This window comes from Asparagus officinalis, chromosome 6 (genome assembly GCF_001876935.1).
Source record: "Asparagus officinalis chromosome 6, Aspof.V1, whole genome shotgun sequence".
NCBI classification, from domain to species: domain Eukaryota; kingdom Viridiplantae; phylum Streptophyta; class Magnoliopsida; order Asparagales; family Asparagaceae; genus Asparagus; species Asparagus officinalis.
Genome location: NC_033799.1, coordinates 23,408,180 through 23,422,546, shown reverse-complemented (window position 1 = coordinate 23,422,546; position 14,367 = coordinate 23,408,180). Strand labels below are relative to the sequence as shown.

Genomic DNA, 14,367 nt, shown 5'->3' with positions numbered 1-14,367 from the left:
TTATATATCTGTATTATTCCAGATTTAACCATGGACGCTAATAGTCTAAAGGGAAGTGCAGTACACTGTCAGGACTTACTGTTTGTATTTGTTCTACAAGCACCTCCCACACCTGGTCCAAGTCATAGTTGAGACAAGACTCTTTTACCTACACATGATGGAGAAGAAATAAAGAATTAAGAAACGAAGAGAGTTACAAAGCAGTGTAATTTCATGAGTCATGTCATTATTAAATATGTAATATGGAATGAGCCATATTGATGGCACTGTGTCAAAAATGTACAATCAAAGTATTATTACTTTAAAATAATGAGCTTTAAACTTCAAACTAATTTGGGCAAGTTTTAGAATAAACTTGATTAAATGTAGGGTGGCAAATTATGACCCGACCCATCAACCCGACCTGACCCGACCCGTTTATATTGGGTACGGGTCGAGTTATATGGGTCGGGTCATAAACGGGTCAACCCGACCTCACCTGTTTATTAGACAGGTAAATTAGGGTTGACCCGAACTGACCCGTGTAACCCAATACCAACCCGTTTAATTCTCAATGGGTAGCAAACTGCAAATATGAAGATCATCTTCGTCATCTTCATCCTCCTCCTTCTCCTATCTCTCCTCTTCCTTCGACCCCTAGTTTCCCACCAGGTCCAGTGTCTCCGGCACGGTCGGCCGCGTCTCGACCCTCATCGACAGTGAGCCAGTGTTTCAATGGTCGAGATCGGTCGCGGTTCCACTTGTACGGAGGAGATCGGAGGAGGATAAGGGGAGGTCGGAGAAGGGAAGGATCGTTCAGGTGATCGGATGTGATTGTTAATTATTTCTAAGCTCGCACCAGCGATAGTCCTTTATAGCGCTGGGGTAGATCTGAGGTGTAGTGATATTGTGGTAGTTGATTATTTCTAGGCTCGCACCAGCGATAGTCCTGTGTAGTGCTGGGATGGGTCTGAGGTGTAGTGAAACGTTGTGCGTAGATGATTTTGTGAACAACCGGTTATCCGAGAATATGAACGTTGACTCTGGTGAGATATGGATCAGTTTGTTATAGGATGGCTAGTTACATGATCTTGTTACTTAGATGTTTATGGATTCTTGTGAGATATAGGTCAGTTATTATTTTCATATCTAGATCGGGGTTAATATTTAATTATCTACAATTTGAGACATATGGTATATACATGAGGGTTTCCTTATTTGGATTATTTTGCTCGACGTACTACGTCTCAAGTTATAGGTATTTAAGTATTAATTCCATCTAGTCGTGTGATTTGGATACTTGGTTGATTACCCTGTTGGCTAGCTGCGTGATCTTGACACTTGGGCGGTTTTCTTATGTTCTTCTGATGATTTTATTCCAGTGATAGATTGCATTTGGTTTATTAGTAATTCATTTGCATGTTATTATTATTATTATCATTGTTTTTGCTTTGGACATTCGATCGTTCCTATTTCTCTCTGTGGGATCTTACCGTGTATCATACGCGCTGACGTACACCTGTTTTTCTCTGGTGTACGTCAGATTTAGGAGATGAACAGCCTCAGTTCGGGATAGTACAGGAGCCAGAGGATTTGAAGCAGTAAGGTCTTCCAGATGGATCAGAAGAACAATCTGAAGCTTAGACTTTTTCTTTCTGTAGTAGTTGATGAGCGCTAGATCTCTTTTGCAGAACCTTACTTTAGTCTAATGTTGGATTTAGTTGTTTTAGCAGTACTTTCTTTTTCTTCTATTGGACTATATTTTTTTTATATTTTTAGTTGGACCGTTTTGTAATAAGGGCGTGTTTGACCTAACTCTGTGTCTTGGATGATATTCTATTTATGATATGTATCTTTTCCATTCTGAGTTGTTCATTATATTCTTGCTATCTATGATCAGGGACCTGTGACTTCATATATTATATTTTTGACGGTTAGCGTATTAGATTGAGTAGAAAGAGTTTTATTTATTTCTACTCAACCTAATACGTCGCGGGATTGTTCACGTTCTGTTTCCCCGGTATTTTGGGAAGTGGGGCGTGACAGTTTTTTGGTGGCCCATGCAGATCCCGGTCCTGAGTCCTCACTAGTAAGAATATAATAGACAATTTAGAAACTTATCATATTTATCCGTACGACTACAATTAAGTTCTTATACTATTATCTTAATAACTATGTTTTAATTCCTATTTTCACAATATATTGTTTTGATTTTAACCTTAGTTATCCTCTTGATCCTTGTTTTCCCTTAGAACCATAGTGGGTACTCATCGTAATGGTAACCAATCCAGTAGCAGTGGTCAGATGCCTGAAGTGGAACTGTACCAGCTTTTGGAGATGATCCATGGATTGATGGCGAATCAGCAGTTCTTGGCTGGGCACTTGCAGCGGGAGCCTCAGCACCAGCCTCCCACTAGTCCAGAGTCTAGTTTTAGGGAGTTCTGGTATATGCGGCCTCCTTCTTTCTCTAGTGCCGAAGGACCTTTAGTAGTAGAGGAGTTCCTCAAGGTCTCGGAGACTAACCTTACGGTGACTCGTTTTCCCCTTGCAGAGTGGGTAAATCTCATGGATATTCAGTTCACCGACACCACTCGAATTTGGTGGACTGCAAAGAAGGATCATTTGGAGAGACAGATTTCATGGGAAACTTTCACAGACCGTTTCAACAGGAAGTACTTCCCTCAGTCAGCTCGGGATGAGCTCTTGCGTAAGTTTGTTGAACTCAAGCAAGGAGGTCGATCCGTTGATGAGTACGAGGCTGAGTTTTCTTCCTTGAGTCGATATGCTCCGCATCTTATTACAGACCCCACTATCAGGAGGCATCAATTCCCGAAAGGTCTGGAAAAGTATATTAGATTGGCTCTAGCTGGTAGATCACTTGCAACCCACGACGCCGTGTTGGATGCAGCACGCGAGATCGAGAGCGTTCAGAAGGAGCCTGAAGACCCACATGTGATCCAGAGTAGGACACCAGTAGCCCCAGCTCGAGATGATGAGCGTCCACCTTCGAGGGAGCAACAGAATCCACAGCGACAACAGTTTTCTTAGCACTAACCACTTCCTCTTGTGCATCCCTATAAGCACCCTGGAGTGCAGACCCGCAACCAGCCATTGATGCGGTGTTCCTATGTAGATACCCTGGGCATACCGAGCAGGAGTGTCACAGGCGTCATCATCTGTTCTACGCTTGTGGATCCTCCGACCATATCAGTCGAGACTGTCCACAGCGACAGGAGGCCCGCTTGCCCCCACCTTTAGTTCGAGCAGTCCTTCCAGCTCTACCTCGGCCTGCCCCAGCAGCACCGCCTCAGCACAGATCCTATCCTCGAGAAGGGCCTCTTCCTCCATAGTAGCAGGTTTATCAGAAAGCTCAAAGGCAGCAACCACAGCGGCAGATGTTTACAATGTCAGCCGTAGAGGCTGAGGCGAACAACCAAGTTATCAACGGTAAGAATAGTTCATTCTTAGTTTTATTTGCATATGAACTTCCTTATTTTGTATTGCTTGATGATATTATGATAGGATTTGTTTATGAGTGCTAGCTTAGATGCATTTTCATCATCCTATAATAGGCAAGGTTCTTGTTTATTCTGTTCTTGCTTTATCACCCTTTGACTCTGGGGTTTCCTACTGTTTCTTATCTCGTCGATTTGCGAATACCCACTCTTGTTCCATATCTCTATCATTGGGTTTAATTCCGAGGACGGAATTTATTTTAAGGGGGGTAGGATGTAACAACCGTAATTTTTTGATACGTATTTAAACAATTTTTTTCTAGTATTTAAAATATTATATTTTTTTATTAATATTTTTCCCAATTTTTTGGAATTTTCTCAGTTTTCAAAATGCATAAATAAATAAATAAAATATGTAGTCTTGTATTTATTAATTCTGCTAGATATTAATTCATGGTTCAGTGAATTTTTTATAACCATTTGGTCACTGACATTATTAATGACCTGGTTATTATTGATGTAAACCTGAGCATAGTACAGTAGTATAAAAATATAAATAAAAAGATGTTTGGTTGTTAATAAATTATTAATATGATGTTTATTCTGAAAATTATGTAAAATTTTTCCGTAAACTTTTCTTTTCCCATAAATTTCTATTATTTGAATTCCTTCCATAACCCCTCCTTAATCAATTCCCTAATCGCTGCCAAACAATCCCATAATCACTGTTTAACTCTTTCCTTTTTGCCCACGTAATTCTCTCTTCGTAATTCTCTCTCTCCCATACTTTTCTCTCCCTCTCACGTCATCTATCCCTCTCTCACACACTCTCCTTAAGAACCAGAACCCCATCTCCTCTCTCTCTCTCTCTTCAACTCTTCTCTCTCTCCTCAACCTATCTCTTCGACGACGCCTACCCCCTCCCTCGTCCGCATGCACCCTGAGTCGTAAAGCCAACGCGATCCTCAACTCTAGCGCCGTCCGCGCACTCTACTCCATTCGACCGCCACCGAGCCCTCGAAACCCGACCCTACCTCAGCCCTCGTGTGCAATCGTGTCACACCACTTACACGATCTCCGAGTGATGGCCTCGTCGTCAAGCTCCACACACAACCGCGTCCGCCCGTCGGCCTCCCCTCTCTCCCTACGCTACTGGCGCGCCCAGTCGCCTCCGCCCTGTTCCACCACCCTCCAAGCCCCCGTTCGCCACCGAACGTCCGACTCTAGAATCGGGCTGCCGTCACCACTCCCCTTCTCCGACGTCGCGCCCCAGTCCCTCCTACCCCGCCCTGCACCCGCACGGACGCTCGACCTCACGACCACCCAGCACCGTCGCGAATTCCCAGTCCCTCTCTCTCATCACCTAATGTCGACCCACACCTCTTTGACGCCCGAGCCCGCGTAGCCTGCCTGAGACCCTCAGCCGATGAACTCTACGCCCAGCCCTAGATCGACGAGCTGATGTCACCGCCAAGCCACACCCCCATGCGCCCTCACACACCCTCAGCTCGCTCTACCTCGGCTCGCCGCCCACCTTCACCCGTCGCTCGAGCTACCGCACGCGGTCACTATCCCAAGCTCGTCGCTTGTCCTCGCCTCGCTTGACATCTGCTGATGGCAACCGCGCCACACAGCTTCGACTGACACTCAGATCGACCGCGGACCCACGCCGACAGCGTCGATCCGTTTGACACAATCTGAGGCAAGATTCCGCTTTCCTTGATTTGGTATTCCATTATTTGTATCCGTTATTAATTAATTGCATAGATTAGATTGTGGTATATCATTACATGCGTGGGATTGTTTGAGGAATAACATTGAATTGATAGTAATTATGTGGTAAATAATATTTTCAGGACAAATATAATAAATTAAAGAATTTATTATGAATAACAAAATTATTATAATATTTTTAGAATTTATGTTGTGGAAGGAAATTATTTTAGAATGATAAATATTTCTAAAGAAGTTATTTTGGAGAAGGATTATTTTTGTATTATGATCGTGAGATTGATAGTTGTAGAACACGACATTTCATGTACTTTGACACCGACATATTGACACTCTTATTTATACTCCCTCATGTCATATATGCACACCTGATTCATCGCTAGCTTATATAGTCATGTTCATCATATGATTTGCATAAAATTAGGTGTATTTATTTATTATTTCTTATTTTTTTAGAACTGTTAGTAGTTCATGTCCTTAGTTGCCTAGTGTGTCGTATACAAGACCTAGATACCTGTGTATTGTTGACTTAAAAATTGAGAAGAGTTGGGATGGAAATTCTTCATTCAGGTAATCGGATGTGATTGTTGATTATTTCCAAAAAATTGAGAAGAGTTGGGATGGAAATTCTTCATTCAGGTAATCGGATGTGATTGTTGATTATTTCCAGGCTCGCACCAGCGATAGTCCTGTGTAGCGCTGGGGTGGGTCTGAGGTGCAGTGAAACGTTATGCGTAGATGATTTTGTGAACAATCGGTTATCTGAGAATATGAACGTTGACTCTGGTGAGATATGGATCGGTGACCAGTTATATGATGACTAGTTACATGACCTTGTTACTTAGATGTTTATGGATTCTTGTGAGATATAGGTCAGTTATGATGATGACTAGTTACATGACCTTGTTACTTAGATGTTTATGGATTCTTGTGAGATATAGGTCAGTTATGTTTTTCATACCAAGATCGGGATTAATATTTAATTATCTACAATTTGAGACATATGGTATATACATGAGGGTTTCCTTGTTTGGATTATTTCGATCAATGTAATACATCTTAAGTTATAGGTATTTAAGTATTAATTCCATCTAGTCATGTGATTTGGATACTTGGATGATTACCCTGTTGGCTAGCTGCGTGATCTTGACTCTTGGGCGGTTTTCTTATATTCTTCTGATGATTTTATTCCATTGATAGATTGCATTTGGTTTATTAGTAATTCATTTGCATGTTATTATTATTATTATCATTGTTTTTTACTTTGGACATTAGATCGTTCCTATTTCTCTCTGTGGGATCTTGTCGTGTGTCATACGCGCTGACGTACACCTGTTTTTCTCTGGTGTACGTCAGATTTAGGAGATGAACAGCCTCAGTTCGGGATAGTACAGGAGCCAGAGGATTTGCAGCAGTAAGGTCTTCCTGATGGATCAGAAGAACAATCTGAAGCTTAACTTTTTCTTTCTATAGTAGTTGATGAGCGCTAAATCTCTTTTGCAGAACCTTACTTTAGTCTGATTTTTGATTTAGTTGTTTTAGCAGTACTTCCATTTATTTCTATTGGACTATGTTTTTTTTATATTTTTAGTTGGACCGTTTTGTAATAAGGGCGTGTTTGACCCAACTCTGTGTTTTGGATGATATTCTATTTGTGATATGTATCTTTTCCATTCTGAGTAGTTCATTATATTCTTGCTATGTGTGATCGGGGACCTGTGACTTCTTATATTATATTTTTGACGCTTAGCATATTAGATTGAGTAGAAAGAGTTATATTATTTATTTCTACTCAACCTAATACGTCGCAGGCTTGTTCACGTTCCGTTTCCCTGGTATTTTGGGAAGCGGGGCGTGACAATCAAGCTGAAATGAATCGGATAGGTAAAACCTAGGAAAGAGAAAAGTAGTAGAAGTAAATAAACATGCCTGTGTCACGTAAGGGTTGAAACCTAACCCCAATGAGGTCACGAACTCAGCTACAACAGTTAGCCAATCAATATCAGGATATGCAACTTTATGCGCATTGTAGTTTCCAACAGCTCCGGCACACTTGCCCAATATTTGTACTTCTGTAAAGGTCTTCCCTACTTCACTTAGTCTGAAAGCAAAATTTGACATCTCCTTTCCCAAAGTAGTGGGTGAAGCAGGCTACAAAGGGAGTTAGAAGATATCAGAACTAAACCACATAAACCTATTAAAAAAGTAAATCATTTATTCCTGTAGCATAACGATGAAAATTATCAAGATGATATTTTAGCTGCATGCTTTGAGCAGTCAACTTAGTATATGTTCATTTCTAATATTGGCCATGTCATGCCCCGGCCTGACGGGCCCATTGGTGTGGTACAAGCCGTGGGACCCAACAAGTGTAACGTGTTGTTTTGCTCAATCTACTGCCAAAATCGACTAACCGATGTTACAGGTAAATAATTTAAGCCACTTAAATTCTCACTCATTTCCTGATGTTGGATTAAATAGGAGTGTCACAAACACCCCACCTTACATAAGCGACGTCCTCATCGTGACATGACAATTGGGATTAAATAGGAGTGTCACAAACACCCCACCTTACATAAGCGACGTCCTCATCGTGACATGACAATTGACACATTCCGGTATCACTAGGTTATGTGGACTCTAAAGGTGGCTCCCACCGCACTCACGCAATATAGCACTTAGCCCCTCATAGCACTTAGCTCCACACTTTTGACTCGCAACAGGTATGATACAATTTGTCACGCCCCAGCCTGACGGGCCTATTGGTGTGGTACAAGCCGTGGGACCCACCAAGTGTAACACGTTTCGCTCAACCCACTGCCAAAATCAACTAGCCGTGTTACACTTGTGTCTTGGGCATACCTATTTAAGCAACTTAACTTCTCACTCATTTTCTGATTTAGGACTAAATAAGAAACAAAGACATAGTTATATTATTTTTAACCTTCAGATTGAAAGGGTTCCATTCAATTTATTTCATAGCAAAGCTAAAAACTCGTGAAGAAAGGAATGTAGAACATGTCCTGCAAACATATATGAACGAAGATAGACAGTATAATCTTTATCAAACCAGTAATTATAGATAGCCCCATGTAGAAAATTCCTGAGTTTCAGCATGTAATCATTATTTAATTATTTCTATATTTGTATAAAAAAATTTCACCGAAATGACCAGCCAGAAATCATTGAGTTATTTCAACCAAAAAAAATCCATCACCAGGACATTAGGGAAAAATTCTTAGTGGAATATTACTCGGTGCACCTTAGATTAAGTTTAACTTTTTAAACCCAAGAGTACTTTGTTTTCTTTGAGTACTCCCACTTCTTTAATCCTTCTCTAAACATGCTCTTGTCAGTTGCATCCCTTCTCCATTTGGGATAAATTTCATTAAGAATTTAGGATTGCTAAATAAATTAGTTCATGGAAATGAAAAAGAAATTTTCTTTTTCCTTGAAGCATTCTCTGCATTTTCTTAGTCTAATATCTTCTGATTTTTTTTTAAATCCATATATACAATAAACTATGTCCTTCTATGTGTAAACACAAATAAAAGGGAAAGATAAGATTTTCAATTATGCTTATGTTGCATTAAAGTTTTTGTAGATAACATCTAATCAACAAAAAGTTGGTATTCCGTTATAACAAGAGTTGCCTCTCATCTAGAACTAAAAATACCTATCCACGAGTGCGAGACAACATGGAGATATGAGCATTTTCCTTCGCTAATTTGCATATTGCATTCAACAACTCAATCATCACAGGAAATATGACAGTGTTGAACGCCTCCTTCAGTGCCAATGCATGAGCTAAATTTTTATATCCTCTGATGTACAAGCAAAATGGAAAAACTCCAGTAACCAAAAAAGAATTTTGTAGAATCTGATATCAAATATTAAGCATCAAATGAAATCTTTAAAACCACAATTAGTCGTAGTTATAAAAGGAGGAAGCATAGAGTACCCACAACAAGGAACATCAAAAACTCACCTCAGCAATCTCAGCATTGGATTGACATTTCTGTTTCAAGAAGTATTCCACTGCCTTAACATCGTGGTTAGTTACTTCTTCAATCTTTTTCACTTCCAGAGCATCAGCTTTGCTGAAGCCACGAACTATACTTTCTAAATAAGACCTGGCATTCTAGCTAAAGCATTGAACCTCCTTGATTTCAGGTATTTCTGTTAATTTTATCAACCATTTTACCTAAAAAAGAATCGCTTCTGATTAGAATTTTTCACTAAGTAGCCAACATGAAGAACTTGAAAAAAGACTAGATGATAATATTAATCATTTCGTTCTTTTTGCTTGATATGCCATATATAGCTGTCTTTGATACCTTCATGTAATTTATTACCTATTCTTTATTTTTCCTTTTCCCCTAACTTATCTCAACATCTAAATATTGCATAACGAGTCTTACTGATGTAGTGGGAAAAGGAAAATAAAGAAGAAAGAGTATAAGTGTAACTTAAAACTTGACATTGTAGTGGGAAAGTTTAGTCCCACATAGGAAATGGAATAGGAAAAAAGAGTGTTTATAAGCCTATTCCTTCTCTCTTATGCCAAGAAGAAAATAAGGGTTATGCTCTATACCACACACGCGCGTTCCACCGAGCCGGGCTTGGGTTCGGGTCGGGTCGGGTGGCGTGCGTACACGACCTGCGGACACGAATGCAGCTTCGGATTGAGGCTCTTAACCTGCTATATATTGTTTTTTGCTAATTGGAATAATTAAAACATAATTAATATGATGTAGATTAAAAAAGTGATTAATGTTTTGTAACGGCTAGCATTAAACTGCGGATTAATATTTTGTAACGGCTAGCATTAAACTGCGGATTAATATTTTGTAACGGCTAGCATTAACGTGATTAATATTTTGTAAAGGCTAGCAATAACGTGATTAATATTTTGTAACGGTGAGTAATTAAAATGTATTAACTATGGATTTATGGATTTAAATGACGAAACAGCTAGCGGGATTTGTGGGATTACGGACGCAGCTCTCAACCTATATAAAGACTGGTATATACGAGGGTTAACAAGAAATTTTTTGTGAAGAAATAGATCTCTTCTCTTCCTCTTCTATTTTCAAAAATATTTTTCTACTATTACATTTTCGCTGGTTTCCTAAAAGTCAAGGAGAATTCACAAAGCCTTCTTGAAGCTCGTGCCGATAAGAAGGAGGTCGCCTGACCGAGGATCGTTGTATCATCGAGAACTATTGCCGCGTAGCCCTGTACGAGAGGGGCAATTAGATTCTTGGGACTGTGCCTTGCACACCTCGATCATCAAGCCGTATTTCTAACCTAATTTATTTTCATTTTAATCATTTCTTATATCTGTGTTATAATATTAACCCATCGTTATCTGAAAATTATTAACTGTTTAAACTAATTTACATTTTAATAATTATATAAACAGCAAATATTCCCAACAATCAAAGAGTCTAATTGTGTTGTTTAGAATAATATCATGTTTAGCATGTTTTGTATTCTGTTTCGTATTATGTTTGTTATGTTAATGCAGTCTACATCTTATAAAACCGACATGCTACACTTGATTCTGTTGTTTGAATGTTTAAATCACATCTGTTGCATTATAATAACAAAATTATTCATTCATCATCAGATTATGGCTACAAGTTTAAAAGAAGACAGACCCATCTTGCTAAGGACTGTTTTTACAAGAAGACAGAACAACCCAAGCCTAGGAAGGGAGGACCTCCACCTAATAAGTCACAAGTAAACATGGTGACTTTCAGTTCAGCTAAGACTGATTTCAGGACTGTTTTCCACTTAACAGGTGTCAAGTAGAGGAACTATAACAATGGAAAATAATAATGTGGCTCCTGTATCTGAAATAGGTCGTATCAACCTAAAGCTAACTTCGGATAAGATTTTTATCCTGCAGGATGTCCACCATGTCCTAAATTTGATTAGGATTAAATACCTTCATCAGCAGATAGGTGTGTTTCTATCTCAGGCTATGGAAAAACATCTGTAGGCGTCTAAAATTGCCTATGAGAGCGCACACGTAGCTCAAAGCAAAGATTGGACGAGTTAAGAAGGCTTACCCAATTGCCTCACACGCGTCAGTCAACACGCACACGCCAGTTAGCTCGTGTGAGTCGGTCAACACGCGCACGTCAATCAGCACGCGTGCGTCAGTCAACACGTGCACGTCAGTCACCTCGCTCGCATCAGTCAACACACGCATTTCAGTTATCTCGTGTGCGTTGGTCAACACGCGCATGTTAATCAACTCACGCGCATCAGTAAACACGCTCACATCAATCAGCTCGCACGCTTCGGTCAACACGCACACACCAGTCAGCTCGTGCGCGTCGGTCAACACGCACACGTCAGTAAGCTCGCGCACGTCGGTCAACACGTGCACGTTAATCAACTTGCGCACATCGATCAACACGCTCATGTCAATCAACTCGTACGCATCGATCAACACGCGCATGTAAGTTAGCTCGCGTTCGTCAACCAGCCTCAGCGAAGCGTACAAGTCAACGAAACACCGAAATGCGAAAAGAGAGAGAAAGAGTCCCAACTCGCGTGGGGTGTGGGCCACCACCTGGTAACCCATGCGTGCAGTTCACCACGAGGTGAACCGCGGCCGCGTGGTTCACCACGAGGTGAACCGCGGCCGCGCGGGTCAGCCATGGGTGAACCGCGTCCGCGCGGGTCAGCACGAGCTGTTTCGGCACAGGTTTTGCCCAAAAACACGTTTTGAGGGTATTCGACGGGTTTTCTCAGGATTTATCTATTCTAGGGGTTCCCATCTGACTTGATATCATCCAAAAACATGGTTATGACATTATTAACTGAAGATAAGGCCAAATCGCTCATTCTCATCCGAATAGCCGCATCTGAAGCCTTATAAATATGAGCTTAAGGCCTCCATTTTATAGATCTAGAATTTTATCAAGGGGGCGAGGTGCTGCTGGATTGAGGAGTCAAGGAGCATGAAATTTCAGTGAAGGTTAATCAGATCCCGATGAACTTTAGCATAAAGAGGAAGGCTTACAGAGGATCTGAACCCGTATTCCCCCGTCCGTTCATTGATGCCGGTTAGTTCTTAACCGTTGAAAAGAACACCCGTCCACATATTCAACATTGTGGTAGGTTGTTATTAATAACACCAAAATCCATGCCTTACACACGTGGGGAATTTTATCCTAAATCCTAAGAAAGGATATGCCGACGCCTAACACGCGTCGCCGGTTTAGTCTTTTTTCGTAGAAAAAAGACACCAGAGTTTGATTCTGGGGACTTTGATCCCAAAGCCTAAGTAGGGATAAGTCAGCGTCTAATACACGTTGCCGGGTAGCCTATTCCCGTAACAAGGGCGAAGTCTACGTATTCGAAGTCGTAGTGCCGAGTCTAAGAGAATTCACTTTCTTAGCACAACGTTACATGCGGAACGGATCTAGACAATCCGCATGCTAGTCCAATTCAAACGGTAGTCGGTAAAGGCTAATCAAATCCGTTGAAGGCTGGGGGTTAGCCAAAAATCCTAAAGTCAGCGCCTAACACGCGTCGCCGGGTAGTCTATTCCCGTGAGAAAGACGAAGTCTACGTATTCAGTATCGTAGCACTAAGAGCGTTAACTCTCTTAGCACAACGTCACATGCGGAACGGATTTAATAATCCGCATGCTAGCCCGATTTAAACGGTAGTCAGTAAAGGCTAATCAAATCCGTTGAAGGCTGGGGGTTAGCCAAAAATCCTAAAGTCAGCGCCTAACACGCGTCGCCGGGTAGTCTATTCCCGTGAGAAAGACGAAGTCTACGTATTCAGTATCGTAGCACTAAGAGCATTAACTCTCTTAGCACAACGTCACATGCGGAACGGATTTAATAATCCGCATGCTAGCCCGACTCAAACGGTAGTCGGTAAAGGCTCATCAAACCCGTTGCTGGCTGGGGGTTTGCCAAAAATCCTATAAATGCGAGAGTCACTGATGCATCAGCTTCATTAGTTGGTCTCATGACTTGAGCATCCTACGACATTTGAAACCCTAGGGTCAACGCCGGTCAATGCGTAACCCTAGGTCAACGCCAGGGTTAACGCCGGTCAACGTGTACCCCTAGGCCAACGCCAGTCAACGCGTTACAACCAAAACCCTAGGTCAACGCTGATCAACGCGTACCCCTAGGCCAACGCCAGTCAACGCGTTACAACCAAAAGTCAATGTCAGGCGATCCGAAACCCTAGGTCAACGCCGGTCAACGCGTAACCCTAGGTCAACGCCAGTCAGCGAGTTGCGATCAAAAAGGCAACATACGACGTTCAAAACCCTGAGGTCAACGCCGGTCAACGCGTAACCCTAGGTCAACGCCAGTCAACGCGTTGCGATCAAAAAGTCAACGTACGATGTTCAAAACCCTAAGGTCAACGCCGGTCAGCGCGTAACCCTAGGTCAACGCCGATCAATGCGTTACAATGAAGGAATCAATACTCCGAAAAGTATACGAGTATAAACTGCTTCTTACTACTCCAATAAGGTATACGAGTATAAACTATTTCCTATTTTTGGTTGAGAAGTTTCTGGAAAATATTTTTCTAAAAATATTCTTAAGGATAACTCAACAACACTACGCCGGACAACGCGTCGCAAATGAAAACTCAGCGCCTACAATCGATGGTCAGTTCTATGTTGAACCAACAAACACAAGCTAAAGATCAGAAAATCAGGAATTAAGTTCAAGTTCAAAATTCCGACAACGGTCAGACAATAAATGCAGCATCGGAACCCTTACGGACATTCGACAAAGCATCGAATAGCCTGAAGGATTGAAGGAATCAAGAACAGAAGCCATTCTAAGGTCCCGTTACACTGACTGAAGGTTGGGAAAATCATATCCAAAGTATTCCAGACTCTTCTATAAAAGAACGAGACTGAAATACTTTGGAGGGGGTATCTGTAGGCGTATAAAACTGCCTATGGGTCCCTTGGCACAGCTCGGCACAACATCGAAGCTAAGTGAGATGCGACGAAGTGGATTAACGAGGCAACGAGGTTAAACACCGAAGCGGATTTACTGCCAAATCAGGATCCAGACTGCCAAATCAAAGTTCAGATCAACGACGAAGCTTGGATAAACCGAAAAACTGTGAAACCAGACAACGGACACAACGGCGAGCACCCGGCCAAAACCAAGCCACCCAAGGGTGGCTCGGTGGCCGA

General features: G+C 41.5%; 1 pseudogene; it reads right to left on the bottom strand.

Annotated features, from left to right (window-relative positions):
• Nucleotides 3,187–14,367, bottom strand: part of LOC109845909 — a 51,406-nt pseudogene continuing 40,225 nt past the window's right edge.